Raw genomic sequence first — 14,911 nt, 5'->3', positions numbered from 1 at the left:
ATTCATCCGACGAGCGCCAGAGCTGACATAGTTAGTGAGGTGGTATGTGTTGACACATGCATTACCATACACTTACGTACTTTGAACGTGTATAAGAGTGGACGCGACGCGAAAAGTCTCAAGTTCGACGACTCCGTTTCACGCTTGGACAAAGATCGGTTCTCTTCGGCTGGCATGGATAAATAGTTTCATCAGGCAGTATAATTGAGCCAACTGCAATAATTGCCAAGACTCACAAGGCTTGCGCGTAACGGGGCGCCGATAAATATGTGTATGCGGACCACGTGTACGCAGTTATACAGACATAGGTATTTCCGCGATACATACGATCGACCGATGGAATCGTTTGAAAGTACAAAGTAGTGAGAAATTAGTGCGTAACCCAAAATCTTACCATACAGTAACATCCGGAGAAAGCCTTTTTGGTCATTCTTGACGACCCGAGAAAAATCAAAAAATAAAGGAAAGTAGGTACATACACGCATTAGGGGATTCGGTCGAGAGAGCGAAATAGAGAAGGAGAGGTACGTGTAACAGCGAAGAGAAGGGAAGACCATTATGAGGTTTAAGGCGGTTTTATGGCGGTCATCATCTGCCGCTAACTCGTACGATTAACACAAACACCGAACACGCTCGCTACCTGGACCAGACCATTCGGTCTCTCTACAGGATCTCTACGGTCTCTCGTATCGTCTATAGAACGTTTCGTGTCTCTGCGTGTCCTTCCGGGAAAAAAAACAGAAATATCTAGAGGTCCGCGCGGTGTTTGCCAGGCTTGTCGTCTCCGCGTCACAGATCGCTCTACGGCTCCGCGACATAGTGCCGCTCTTCAGCCTTATATTTATCCTTCGTATACACAAATACGCGACTCGCGCAAAGGTGCTAATTGCATAAATGGACAGAAAGTATTTGGTGCCGGCAGACCCTCGAATTATCCAAAAACCGATTCTCTGTCCCTTTTTTGTTTATACTGCCGTCAGGTCGGTAACCTTACCGCTGCATAAGGCTGCATGTTGGTACAAAATTCATTCTGCTACCCATAAACATGTCACTGTACGCATTATCTTTGCGGCAACACTGTTCAGCTCTGACCCTGTAGGATACATTATCTGGATAACTTTGTGACACACGTTCAACTTTTTTCTATTCGAGTCTATGAATTTTGAGAAAAGATATCTCTACAGTCCCATACATGACTTTGTATGTATTTCGATCATCCCCAGGAAGATCATTTGAATACTGACAGTATTTCATTTTGTTCACGTAATTTTTTCAGTAGTCTAAAAAAATAGAGCAAAGTTTAAATGTATCGAGGGCAGTGACTTTGTAGTTTTCTAATTACGATAATCATGAATATTGCAATGAGAATAAATTTCAAGCCATGTAATGTTGATAACAGTCTCAGAGTCGGATTCTGTTTCTAGTTTACTTTGGCTCTGAAGTTGATATTAAAATAGTTGAATAAAGGTCTTGTAGATATGATAGCCGTAAATTGACTGCTGGACATTTTCTGTAGACGATAGGCTATTATGAAAAGTACGTTAAAGGGATGTTCTAAAATTGATTACTCACAGCTGACGGTAAGAGCGGGTTGTCAGATTCAGGTTGGAATCATCTGAAGGTGAAGTGCTGCGTAAAGTAAGTGCAGATATTAGCTTTGTACAGCAGTTTTGCGGCTCCTGACCCGGACAGCATTGGAACCGCGAGGCGGTACCGTGCGGCGCGATACTTCTTCGCAGATGATAATCCGTCCCCGCTATGATTTCGGTGTTTGGGTGGTCCCACTCGTTACCTCCGAAAGGAGTCGCGCTGGCGCTGCAGCAATCAGTGCTCGCGTCCCTGGCTCCGTCGAGGTTTGATTGCGCGCGAACTGAGAGCGCCGTATATACGTTAAGTGAGATTAATTAACTAACCCTGGGCCGATCGGCACACTCTTGTCTCTCGCGCGGGGAATTTTATCGAGCTGGAACTGGATTAATCGGACTACCTAGCAGTCGATCAGGATTCCCCCCCTCAGCTTGCCTCCTCAGAAACGGAGCCTTACAGGAAAGTGGGGTCATACCTCCTGGACCAACAAGGCGAGTCCTGGATCGCGGACCCCGTAGGGTACCGATATTCCGCAAGGAACGTTATAGCTGCGGTCACGTTGCATAACAACAACAGCGACCGCCACCACCACCACCACCACCACAAGCGGCAGCAACCTGATGTAATTAAAGGCAATGACAGAAAGTAATGACCCTTGGTAGGACGGGAGGACGCAAGCTTCGAGGGGGAAATAAACGACAGGACGAACCGCGTGCCAGGAAACCAACTTGGATTCAAGTGCAGCTCGCTCCGAGGTTCGGAACTCGAGAAAAACTTGATCTCGGATGAGCGCGTACGACTGCTGGGACGGCGGATGTATAGTTGTTGGTCATCTACCACTACCAGGACTGCCACCGCGATCGTCGCTGCCACCAAAGAGTCCCTCTTCGCTCGGTGTTCCAGTCACTCCTCCTCCGCATCCTCCTCCCCTCTCAGTCCATCTTCCTTTTTTCTTTCTTCCCGGGCCTCTCTTTCTCTCTAGATCTCTTCGGGATCTGTGACTCGCGAGCCAACTGCACTCCGGAGGTTTTTGCTTCGATTTGGTCGGTCCAGTATCTTCCGCGCGCCGAGAATCTTTTCGTTCGTCTCAGTAACCGTCATTTGTTTTGTAACTTTACAATATCGATGTTGAAGATTGCTCGTTGGTTTCGGGGGGTCGTGGTGCAAAATTTTTTACCTCAGTTTTCGGTCAGGTAATAACCAATTAATCGTTCGTTATTATATACCTATGTTACACAATTACCTCATCATGCCACTTCTGAGACATAATCGAGAGAGTAAATATCCGACTGCTGAAACATCGATAAGGGCTACGGATGGGTAAATCAGACTCCGCCATGATCAATAATCTGTCTATTCATCTCGGTTTCACAGCTCCCGTGAAAAACATTTAGCCTACGTTCGCCTGGTGCAGTCTCACGCGTCCGATATTCTCTCTTGTTCTTTCCTCCAGTAGCAACCGCCTCCGTGACTCTACGCGTGTTTCAGACGCAGATACAGGGAGATAGGATCTTTGAAACTAAACACCACACAACTACTGTAATGACGCGTGTACGTACGAACCAGCCTACGCCAACTGGGTGAAGAAAGAGTGCGCCGGGAGAATTCTTGTCTGTATCTATATGAGTAGGTATTACAACGACTTGTGCAACGTGTATATAAGTATTTATCTACGTCAAATAACTTGGAGACAATTGAGAGTGGTATATTTGAAGGATTATTAGTGCAGGGGCGTACCGACGAGATTAATTTTACTGGAATGAAAACGGATATGTATATAATGCCGTCTCGATAATTGCGAAGCAAATACACGTTGCACGCTTGACTGGAGAGCCTAATGCAGAGCTGTGGCGATTTTCAACAACCGATAAGCCTTATTATTAATACTCTCGAGGAGATTAGAAATCTTTTCAACGATAAAGCGAACCTAATGATTGCAACAACGACGGTGGTCGTCGCGACGCCGAGACAACGTATGGTTCGAGTAAGGGTATAACCTCTTCGACGAAGACCGGATTCCGCGTACGCTCGGGCTAATTCGTTAGGAAAAAGTGAAATTCTTTCGAGCGGCGGGGAGTGCAGCTTTTCCAAGCCCGCCTCGTACCGACAATACTTGTTCCCTGCAACGTCAAAAGAACGCCTTGGAATCATCGTCATGACGGTCAACGCCACAAAGACCCCGGTTTCCTCGCGGTGGAATGCGTCTCGCGGGGTCGAGCCAAAAACTGGACGATGCCTTAAGACGGACCGAGACTTCGATACGCCACGATGTGTTCCACGGAGGCTCGCTCGTTTTGTCCAGACGCCAAATAACTCCGTCGTAATCGTCCAGGACCACAATCGTTGATTCTCCGCAGTGGATCTAGAACAAAATGAAATCAATTCGTCAGTCGATCATCGAGCGATATCTCGCTGCCAAAATCCCCCTCCTCTGACGCGACGGAAACTCATGCATGCAGAGAATGAATTTGGCCAAACGGTTTTGTCCGTAGTTGGAGCAGGGACGAGCGCATGTATTTCACAAGTCGAATACCGGCGAGATGGAGGAGGAAGATTTGGCCAGTTTGTATTCTCCGTCGCGCAGAAACCCATCGCGGATCGTTGAGTAGTCGCTCTTAGGTAAAAAGCTAAACGCTGCCCCGGAGTCGCGGTGGATGGCAAAGGTGGTCGTGAAGGTGGTGGTGGTGGTGAAGATGGAGATGGAGATGGAAGTGGAAGATGCTTCGGAGGAGGGCTAAGTCGCGTCTGCGCGCGCGAGGTATGTTCTAACGACGTATGAGCGATGTGGGCCCGATGAGAAGGCATTTTCGAATGAAATTCAAACCATTACTCGCGGGCTCCGCGGCTGAAATCACAAAAATATTCGAGCGACTGCCCGGTTTTTAGGACTCCGCCGGACCCCGTCTTCGGTCAAGGGCTCCGCGCGTATGCCGCACAAGAAGTGTCAACTCCGCTTCGACGTAGCAACTAAACGTCCCTACATTTTTCAATGCGCAGCTGTAATACAGATTGCCGGATTTTTGCAGGGTCGGATTGATCGGGTGTCCTTCAAAAGGAACAGCGCATGCCACTTGGGTGTAGGCGTTCCAGCTGCCATGCGGCAGCCCGGTGGGCAAGCGAAGCGTAAACTATTTTCATTGCCCTGAGAAATGAAATTTCTATGGGATTCTGTCTACTCCAGAGAAAACAAGCTTCGAGTGCTGCTGGGCTATTGTCATCATTCGCTGCGCCAACCGAACGTTTTAGGTGCAAACCATCCGACCTACCTACGTTCCCGGCCGGCATCTTATACCCTCATCTTATTTTCAAAGAATCTTTCTTTGGTGATATACGATTTCCCAATTCTATGGATAACTTAAAATTCGATTTCCATTTTTAAAGCCCCTTTTTACCGGGTGCAACCACCCGCACCCTTTCAAAGCCGGGGAATGGGGCCTTCTTCGACAGACGAAACCTGCATCCTACCCGCCTGTGCAGGACTTTACCTGTCCACCTTCGGTCTTCTGTACACGCACAATGCAGCTGGGTGTATTGGCATCGGCGCGGCCAGGCACGTCTTCCACCGATAATTCTCCACCATATACTTTCGTCAGCATTGAAGAATTCACGTTACCGCATACCTCTACCCTGCTCAGATGACTTGGCACGGGGACAATTTGACAATAGTGCACCAGCACAAAACGGCATTTTCTATTTTATATTCAGCTAGTGGAGTACAAAGTAACGTTCCGAGCTCTTACCATTATTCGAGAAGTATAATTTTTCAACTTGACATGGGTACCTATTTTTATACTGTCTATGGATACATACACCCATATATTCACCTGTATTTCTGAATAAGACGACGGCACAGCGGCAGGTAGCTATATTTTTATTAGCATAGTCTTCGTCCAACAATCCAACGTATCTCGTTATATGAACTTGCCTAAGAAACATGTAACACGTATTTCACAGTGTATTATATAAGATATATGTTCATAAAACATAATGAAACACTGAATTCTGTCACAAGTGGTTTGACTCAAAGTTCGATTTAAACCCATCTAGTTCCGTATGTGATGTGAAGAAAGTGGTATATACATATATATTATATATATATATACCATATATATACCATACATTTATATATATATATATATATACCCGAGAGTCCCTCGGCCATATTGGCGTTCGGTATTTCATCTCGTGGTCCCACGCCTCTGGTATAGTCCGTGAAGTCTAGGTGGATATATTTATAATAGAGGAGGCATTCCTGCAGGGCCAGCGGGGGGCCAAAAGGACATGGGCTCGTAATGGCCGACTACTTTGTCTATTTTGTTTGTCCGGCTGGTTGCTTTATTGGGCCCTATTCGGAATAATTATGACGTTATTCCAACAGTTTGTCTTCATTGTTAGCTTCTTGGCCGTAACGATCGGCAGTAGACCGCGCGCTTGTACATGCACACGTGAACCTGCGTTATGCACCATTACTCGTATACTATATACTACATGTAAATACACACAAATAGAATATACCGCACGTACAACTCGAGGATTACATTTTTTTTAATTACCTCGCGATAGGGCCCAATTTTCACGTTACGCTCCAATCTCTCGCTTCTATTCCCCCATGTAACATCAGCTGTTTCACTGTAGCCTCAGGAAAGACAAGTATCACTACAAGTAAATGTTTTTTTTTACTCAATTACCCGGCTGGCTGGAAATTAAGAACACGAATTAATCAATCCTCGAAAGCTCTCTTACACGTAATAATGATGTCTACGGTGAAAAACCCACAAGCGTGTCGATCAACGTATTGCTGAATGTTCTTGAAATGAAACTCTTCGCAGATCTATTTTTCACATCCCGCTCTCCCCCAATGCGCCGAAGCCATTCGAATCTGCTTTGGTGTTTCATTTCTGTTTAATTCTCGTTCCGTCTACTTTGCGACCGGAAAGCGTCGGATTTGATAGATTTTCGGAGAAACCGAGAACGGTCTCCGACGGTTCATATCTACTCATAATCGGCTGACCTTCGCATACTGGCCATTCCCGGGCCTCAAGTCCCGAGCAAAGTAAAGCGTGGCGAGTTTTTATCTCGCGGGACCGAAGCCTGCGTCCGCTAATGACCCGCAGATACGAACGGCCCCACTGTAGCAACGTTGGGACTCGCATACCAACAAAATATGCCATGCACGATGTGGCCCATTTAAGGGTGCGTCCACACTCGTTGCCCGCGGGGTCGATCGTGCCGACTTCCGGATGGTAACACTCCACTTTCCGACACACAACAATCGAGCTTTACACTTTACACCTTACACCGCGTACGCTACCACACGGGTAACACGAGCGTTTTATTAGGTATAGTCGACCGCTCTGCGGGCTGACCGGAATCTAGCAATGGCACGGAAAAAGTGGGCCGGTCGGGTCCCTAAACCCATCGAACTGTGGCTGAGCGCAAGCTGGTCAACGGTTTGTGGGCGGTGGGAACGGAGCGATAAACCAGATAAGTGTAAGCGCGCCTTAAGCCCTGAAATCTTCGAACGATTCGATACTGCAGGGCAGACTTTTAAACCTCCAAGTGGCTTAGGTCGAAGACCCATATGCACGAGAAGACGTATCGACCGCCAGAAATAAGTGTCTACCTACTCACGCGAGCATCGTGTTCATACCGGTCAGATTGAATGCAGAATAGAAAATTAAGGACAATAAAAAAAAAAAGGTGCGAAAAGTTGAACGTGTTATGCATGATTGTGAAATGCGCGGGGTGCGAAGGTAAATTGTATCACGTTTATTTGAGTTAAGGGCAACGTCACGTGACTCGTATAAATCAATTGTATAATACCAAGAACCGCAGGTAACCAACGAACCGAATCAAGAATCGATACGCCAGTCGGTCTGTGGCTAGAGCGGGGACATTCGTTGACTCGGTCGTCGTTTTGTTGTAATCATCATTATTTCCCGTAGCAGCTCTTCGACTTACCTATACTCGTTACCGGTGCAGGGAGGGCAAGGTCTCGCATTAAAACACGCGGCACGGTATATGCATACATAGCAGGCATACAGTTTCACGGGTAATGTCAAAGGCTCCTTCTTCCTCCTCATCCTCCAAGCCCGTTTTATTGCTCATACATTTCGTAACAAACTTGCACGAGAGACCTGTAAGTACGACCAGCAGGTATAAACTTACACGTATAGGTATGCGTGTAACTCACCTTTTACACATTATACCCAAGCGGGCGCAATTACGCGTTTTGTATACGATCGCATCGTTGTATTTACATATGACGTTCATATCTGCACCACCGCGAGAGGTTGGTAGGCAGGCAGGTAGGTAATAATAGTCTCGTTGTGCGGCACGCCGCTCGATTCAATTCGAGCCTTTAACGGTGGCGGTGGAACCCGGCCGGACCTGCACCGGGCTCCTTATACTCCTGACGACTCCTGCGGGCTCTCGAGACCCCTGAACCGTGAGTCCCAAGTCATCGAAAAATATTCTCCCGAAGACGGCGGGTCCGGATACACGTGTGTGTGCGCGCGTGTGTCCAGGGTGGAGAGGAGCGTAGTCATTGAGCGTTCCCTTGGCTAGCCGAGGGTCTCTTCAATGTCCCAGTAACACAGAGAGACGCGAGGACCCTGCGTATATAGTCAGCATAAATTAGGCGACGCGGGGGGCTCGGGACTCTCGAGCCAGCCACGCCGGTTGAAACGGGGCCCGACTAAGGCCCGCACAGCTTCCAAACGATATTGTGCTTGGATTAGATTTATTTAGGACCTAGACAAACACGAGTCCCCACATATTTTTCAACGACGCCCGCCGAACATCTTCCAAGAACTGTCACTCTTCGGGAGTCCTTCCTTGATTTATCAACCCGGAGAATAAGTCACTCTGTGTCTTCACTGTGCAGCAGGCTCCGCGATATTACATCTCGTCATTCCGACAGGGTGCGTCAAGTGTCCGTATCTATGAATCCTGCGCGCCAGCTTGGTGATAAGAATGACTCTCCGATGTCTGCATAACCCTTCGATCCTTAACGCGAATGTGGCAACTACGTTTGCCGGACGACAGTTTCGAATCCAAAAAATGAAACCTGCGTTGAGGTACTTAAATTATACCTCAATAAACATTATCACAGACGTGTGAAAAATGATAAATACGATCGTAGATTTTCTCCTTCGGAATTAATGGTTATAGTATGTATTATATAGTTGCGATTGTAGGTATGCACAAGGTGCTAAACTGATCAAGTTAATGATACACCTCTCATACAGAAGTTATGAACCTTGTTTGAATATCCCCGCAACGAATTACCATGAAATAGAGGCAATTTCCCAAATTCCCATGTGAGAAACTCTCCAGGTAAAAATTTATCCACGATCCGTGATATGGATTTCGGTGAACTAGTCTAATTGTGCTGGCCGGGAGGGCGAAAAAAAGCTTTGCCTCCTCGCATCAGGCATGACCAGGTGGTCACGCTTTGCGCTTGTTAGCCATGGCTTACAATTCAGTTAATCTATCGCTACGAACTATTTCCGAGGACTTCATGCGGAGAGGAAACATTTTTGTAGTTTTTTTTTTTCACATTTTTCAAGTTTTGTCGTTATATCCGCGTCTCTGATGTTTCGGTCTCCGATTAAGGATAGAAAAAAAGTAATATGTATATAAAAGCATCAATATTGAAGACTCTTCGAATAACCGCCATCTCCTTGGATTTTGAAGTTTCATTAATAATGAAAAAAAAAACAACATATCTTAACCTTTGAAAAATAAACTTCTTTTCATTTAATTAAACAGTGTTTCCCGCTGTGCGAAATCTACATATGTGGCTTGTCAAGTTGATTTTATATTCAACATATTGACTCAGCCACTGTCGAAAGTATCGTTTTATACCTGTGTGTATATCGTAGACACAACCATGCCATGAATTTATAGTGAACAGGAAAGCTCGATTGCGCGTATGTCAACACATGCACAGATTTCACACGAGTTAACTTAGCTCGTCAACTGCATAACGAACATCACCCAAGAGGATAGAAAACATTTGGTCAAATAGGTTGGCAGCAGTTCGTATTTCACTCGTGTGAAATCTGTGCATATATTGACGCATGTGCATTCGATCTTCAATGTTCACGATAAATTCGCGGTATAATATGTTGAAAATAAATTTATGGACGTATACGGGAAGAGCGAGCATTTTTAAATTTTAAAATGATCTACCTCGGCGTTTCAGGCACGCGCTATTACAAACTTAGGGTTGCGCACGTCAATTACCGTTGAGATTATCGGTTCTCGCTCAGATATATTCGGGGAGATAGAATTCCTAAAACTACTGTTCCTAAGACACGCAACAAAGCGCCACGGGAGCATACACGAACCGGGGCATGTGCATATTAGGCGGCTAAAGAATGTCAAGGTATTTTCTGTAGTTCCGGAAGACGAGTATTCCAGGCTAGATTTTAGAAGCTCTGCCCATATCGTCCGGATTCCGTACATTAGTTATACATGTTTACATACGACTCGGGTATATACCTACACGCGGTGTACATGGCTATGTATCTTGAGCTATTACTTACGACAAACTAAGAGAAGAAGGCGCGCGCCCGCGTCTCTCGAGCAGCGGAGAATCAGAGACGTCCGAGTGAATTAGTGTCGGTAGTGGAAAGAAGAGAGAAATTTGCGCGTCGTCCTTTGTTTGCGCCTGCGCAGGAATGCGCCTGGCCCCTGGACTCGTGACGCTGGGTCCCGGGGGCCCTCCGCGAGGAGCGACGGGTCTCTCGGACTCGATGCCGCGCCCGATGGCGTCCTCTTCGTCGCACCTCCGAGGGACCAGGGGTCCTTATCTTACGTAGGAAGGTGGTACGGGCCGTGCAGTGGGCCCCTTTGGAGGGCCCGGCATGACATTAATTTTGAAATATTATTTGGGCCCCCTCCCGCGGCGCTCTCTTGCGGGTGTGTCCGGTCGCGTGCGTGTGTCAGATGGTACGTGAAACGCGCGCCTACTTGCGTGTGGGTAATCTACCGTCTGCACACCGGGAGAAAAGACTCTGAAACTCGACCTAACTTATGGAAGCTGGGGCTCTTTCCGTCGTGAGCTATGGATGATAAAAAGGCTCTCTCTCTTTCTCCGTCTCACTTTCCGTCTTCCTCTCCTCCTCTCCCTCGTTTCTCCGCTCAACTCAGCTTCCTCTTCTTGCTTTCCCTCCTTCGGATCAGGTCCGATGGTGACGGTACCACGGTTATACGGAGAGAAGAGGAGGCGTGGTGGTCAGGGATATCCCAACCAGTCGTCAAGGGGGTTGCAGGGGGATTTCGGAGGGTCGGATATCGCGCAACAAAAATATGAATTAGCGTTACTAGGTCGTTATTTATTCAGCTAATAAGGATACCTAGTGCTTCGGCACACACCCTGCATGTCCTATCCATATAAGGTGTCCGGCTTAACCTGAACAACTACTCTCTCGGGAATTCCAGGTTCAGCGGGGAAAAAAAAATGTCCTAATCCCGATCGTTCTACTTCAAACCTTTGACGACAGAATGGAAATACTGAGATTTTAATCTGTTCAGTTTGGCCTCGTACCGCTCATGTTGATTTCGAGCTTGAAAACATCCAACTGCGACATGACGTTTGCATTACCTGTAATACGCTATTCCCGCACCGCGTTACTAGAAATCCGTAGAGTAACTTCATGACCACGAAATATCTTGCAGGATGACCGGACGTAAATGTACCGAGGTGCGGTAGATAGACACACATACTACATAGGTGAATACGGTAAACTAAGATACGTTTACAGAAATTTTATTGTTCACGTCGTCGTCGTCGCGATACTTGGAAACTTTTTCCGTAGATAGATAAGTAGTACTGGTTGCAAGTAGGAACACGATACGGCGCAGTACTTTCTGGACGGGTATATCCACGACGTCTTAATCGTGTTGGAGGTTACCACCTATATGCATACGCCCATTCCGCGGAGGCGCCGCGCGAAACACATTGTTCTTAATCCGGGACGCTGTCCGCAAGTTTCTGCAAGTCGGTTGTAATATCGGTTCCGAGTCGTGCCGCTAAGGTAGGATATTGTATAAGGTAGGATAGTGTAGGATTAGGTATAGGTGGGTACACGGTGTGCGTCTCTTCCTATCTCGGCACTCATTCACTCGGTTTATATTGGAGAGCCTAGACGCTCTCAGAGCACTCGAGATGTCCGGGGCGACGACGGGTTGTAAGGGAACGCGTAATGTAATGTAAAGCACGGTGTATCGTGTGCATGAGATTGAGGGCGTGGGGCCCCTGGGCCTTACCGCGCTGGTAGGAAGGGCCTTATATACCGAAGCGGCTTATCGGGCGCACATCCCCGCATGCAGATTAGCATAATGTCTGCTGCACCGCGCTTATAGGAGGTGGTACCCACCTCGCCTAACCCCCGTACGCCGTTCCTCGTACCTACAAGCGCAGGGCGTGGGGGCTGCGATTATAATATAATAATAATAGCAACAATAATGATTATAATAAAGGAAAGAAATCACCCTAGGCGTTCTGCCACGGTCCTCCGACTCTCGACGGAGGCCATCAGGCATCACCGTCGTCGCTCTCCGGGCCCCAGCAACGGGGATCCAGTTGATTTCAGAGCCGATCGACGCCGAGGATAATTCACATCTTTCATTTTTCATTTCATTCGACTTTTTGCTCGTTCTTCTCAGCATTTTATTTTCTTACTTCCTCCCCGGTTATTCCACTTTCGTATAGGTATACGACTATAGACAGACATGCTGGAAACTGTACCGCGAGCGATTCTCAGCTGCCTTGTTGTTAACCGCGCTAATTCTGTTTAAATACTGTGATTCCAGGGATTAAAAAACCATCCAGCCCTTATTTTGTTCTTTACAACCTTTCAGCTCAGACATTCCGAAAAAAAGAATATACCATAAACCTCGTTGAGGCTCGTAGGTAAAACCCTAAACCTATTTTCCATTACTCAATAGATCTGCAGAAAAAAAATCCGCACTCTCTAACTACAGAAACGAGTATGTATGTTTCAATTCCCTGTATACTACAGAACCTGAACATATCCTCTGATTGTTCTGATCGACGTGGAGCCTCGAGTACATGTAAAGTGGTAGGAAGGGGGGGGGGGGGGGGGCTGCATCGCGGTATTAAAAATTCTCTGGTATACAAAAAGAAAAGTGTATCACCCAGAAAAAAAACAGAATAAATAAAAACTTGGATAAAAAAAAAAAAGAACAGGAAAAGAGGAAAAATAAAAATAGGCCTGCTACGCGCGCGCACAGCAACAATAAGGGCCCTCAATGTGTGTATGACGGCCCAGAGTCGAGCTGTGGACCCAAGTCTCGAGCGAAGAGGCCCAACGTCGCTGCCACTGCTATTATGGCCAATAATTCATTGAGTGACTGCCAAGCTCTCCGCCAGGCAACGGGTCCGTCGGACCGTCCGGTGGACCGATCGCCGCACCCTTCGAGTACTCACTCACGTATTATACATGTATTATATTTTAGCCACCGATCGGATGAAATTCTCCAAACGCTCACGTCGGTCGATACATGGGGAAATTTCGCGAGGATCAATGCTCCGCGGCCAGGTATTACAACCCAATTGTGATAAATTGTAAACAGGTTCGTATTCGATGATAAATTTTTCACAATATTGAATAAATTTTTCACCCACTAGAGAACATCTCGGCCTCAGTTCCGATTAAATTAACAATTCAAATCGGGTTTCAAATAATTTCAAACAAGGGTTTTACTGTATAAGGCGCATCGTTAGGCAATATGGCGCCCATAATCAGCTGATCATTTTGAGATAAATTATGCGCATATCAAAGCACGAAGGACTCCGCGGTAGTAATCGGGCTTTTATCTTGTTACGTTAGGTTAACGTGGCGTAGAAAAAGAAGAACGAAGAAAAAAAACATGATAAAAAAGCGACTATTATAACTAATTACGACTGACGCGGAGATTATCAATGCTTCTGTCGCCAGGTGGCAGTTTGATCGCAGCGACGTCGAAAGGATTAACGTGAAAATATGCGTATGCGGTAGCTGTAGCTTACGTTTCCGACGAAGTAAACGACGCTATTTGACGCATATATTATACGAGGAATATTAACGACGGAACTAACGCATCGTATCGCGGTTAGCGTAATATGATCTTTGACGTACATATACCGTCCACGTAAAACCGGGTAAACCATTATCGGCAGTTGCGCACGCGGTGCGCACCGGAACAATATATACATGTATTGCAGGATGGAATGTGCCCCGAGTTTCAGTGCTGTTGAAGCGCACCCTAAAGGACCCTTTAGGCGTTTTAAGATCTGAATCTCGATCGCGTCCGCGCTCGCGCTGTCTACACGGGGTGTCTTTAAAAAAAATTTGAAGACATTCTCTGAGAGAACGGTTCGACGCCGTCGCGGCGGCGCAAACTTTGATTTTTTACGTATATATGCCTCTTGGACATATTATTCTCTCGACGTCGGTCTATCTTCCTCGACGAGCGATTTTTTCTGTACCGTACGGTCTCGCATCTCGCGTTATACCTTGTACCCACGGCACCTATCACGTGTCTGCTCAAAAGAGTGAGAAAGGATTGTCGTTTTGTCTCGAGGGTGGCGGCCTTACCAGTCAAGAGGCGCAAGTTTCCCAGTTATTACGTCGTAAACTGAACAAAAGGGCGTTGGACATCCCATTACACCGCGTGCGCGGTTGTTGTGACTAGTCAGACGAAGAGAGAAGTTCGAAACGCGGCTGCATAAAGCACGGGAGTATTCCGCGTTTCGCCCGCCGGACAAAACCTATCCATCCCCTTTGCAGAGAATCCCTCCTGTTAGAACAGCGAAAGAAAATCTCCGTCAGCTTCGGAGGTACTCTTCGCGAGCCGCGAGGAAAACGAGGTAACGACGTTACTCTCTCCACGGGGCTAAGCATTTTTCTAGACATCACGGACATCTGTCAACGTTAACCATTGTACACGCGCGATTTACGACAAGTCTCAGGGACGCGGTTCCGTGAAACGTGTACACGGGTATAGGTATACAATAAGTTAAACGCGGTACATAACTACGCCAGCGTTTAAGTCTGCGACCCAAGAGCATGTGTTACGTAGACGTCGATAAGTAGGCAGGTAGGTATATAAGACATAATAAACGCGTATTCTTAGCAAGGTATACCATAAGAAGAATCGCGCGATTTCGTCGATGCGGCGCCGCGAAGCGTGCATGTTTCGTGCACGCTGCACGGATCAAATCGTCCCGTATTGTATACGTGTAAAAAATTCAAATTCTTACGTCAGCGCAGACCAAAGACCGGGACGGGGGATAATTACAGAAGAGCTT

General features: G+C 46.9%; 1 protein-coding gene and 1 long non-coding RNA gene across 2 annotated transcripts in view; one reads left to right on the top strand and one right to left on the bottom strand.

The window, feature by feature from the left end:
- The window catches only part of LOC124179157 (cadherin-related tumor suppressor), an 87,611-nt gene that overhangs the window by 7,071 nt on the left and 65,629 nt on the right, over window positions 1–14,911 (top strand). The gene's annotated exons all lie outside the window — the stretch shown is intronic.
- The window catches only part of LOC124179214, a 39,175-nt gene that overhangs the window by 14,429 nt on the left and 9,835 nt on the right, over window positions 1–14,911 (bottom strand). Inside the window, exon 2 of the long non-coding RNA XR_006869985.1 lies at window positions 1,573–3,949. This is a non-coding gene — a long non-coding RNA (uncharacterized LOC124179214). The remainder of the gene's footprint in view (window positions 1–1,572; window positions 3,950–14,911) is intronic.

Source organism: Neodiprion fabricii, chromosome 3 (assembly GCF_021155785.1).
Source record: "Neodiprion fabricii isolate iyNeoFabr1 chromosome 3, iyNeoFabr1.1, whole genome shotgun sequence".
Lineage (NCBI taxonomy): Eukaryota > Metazoa > Arthropoda > Insecta > Hymenoptera > Diprionidae > Neodiprion > Neodiprion fabricii.
Note: the sequence above shows the minus strand (reverse complement) of the source record. Positions and strands in the feature narration are given on the sequence as shown.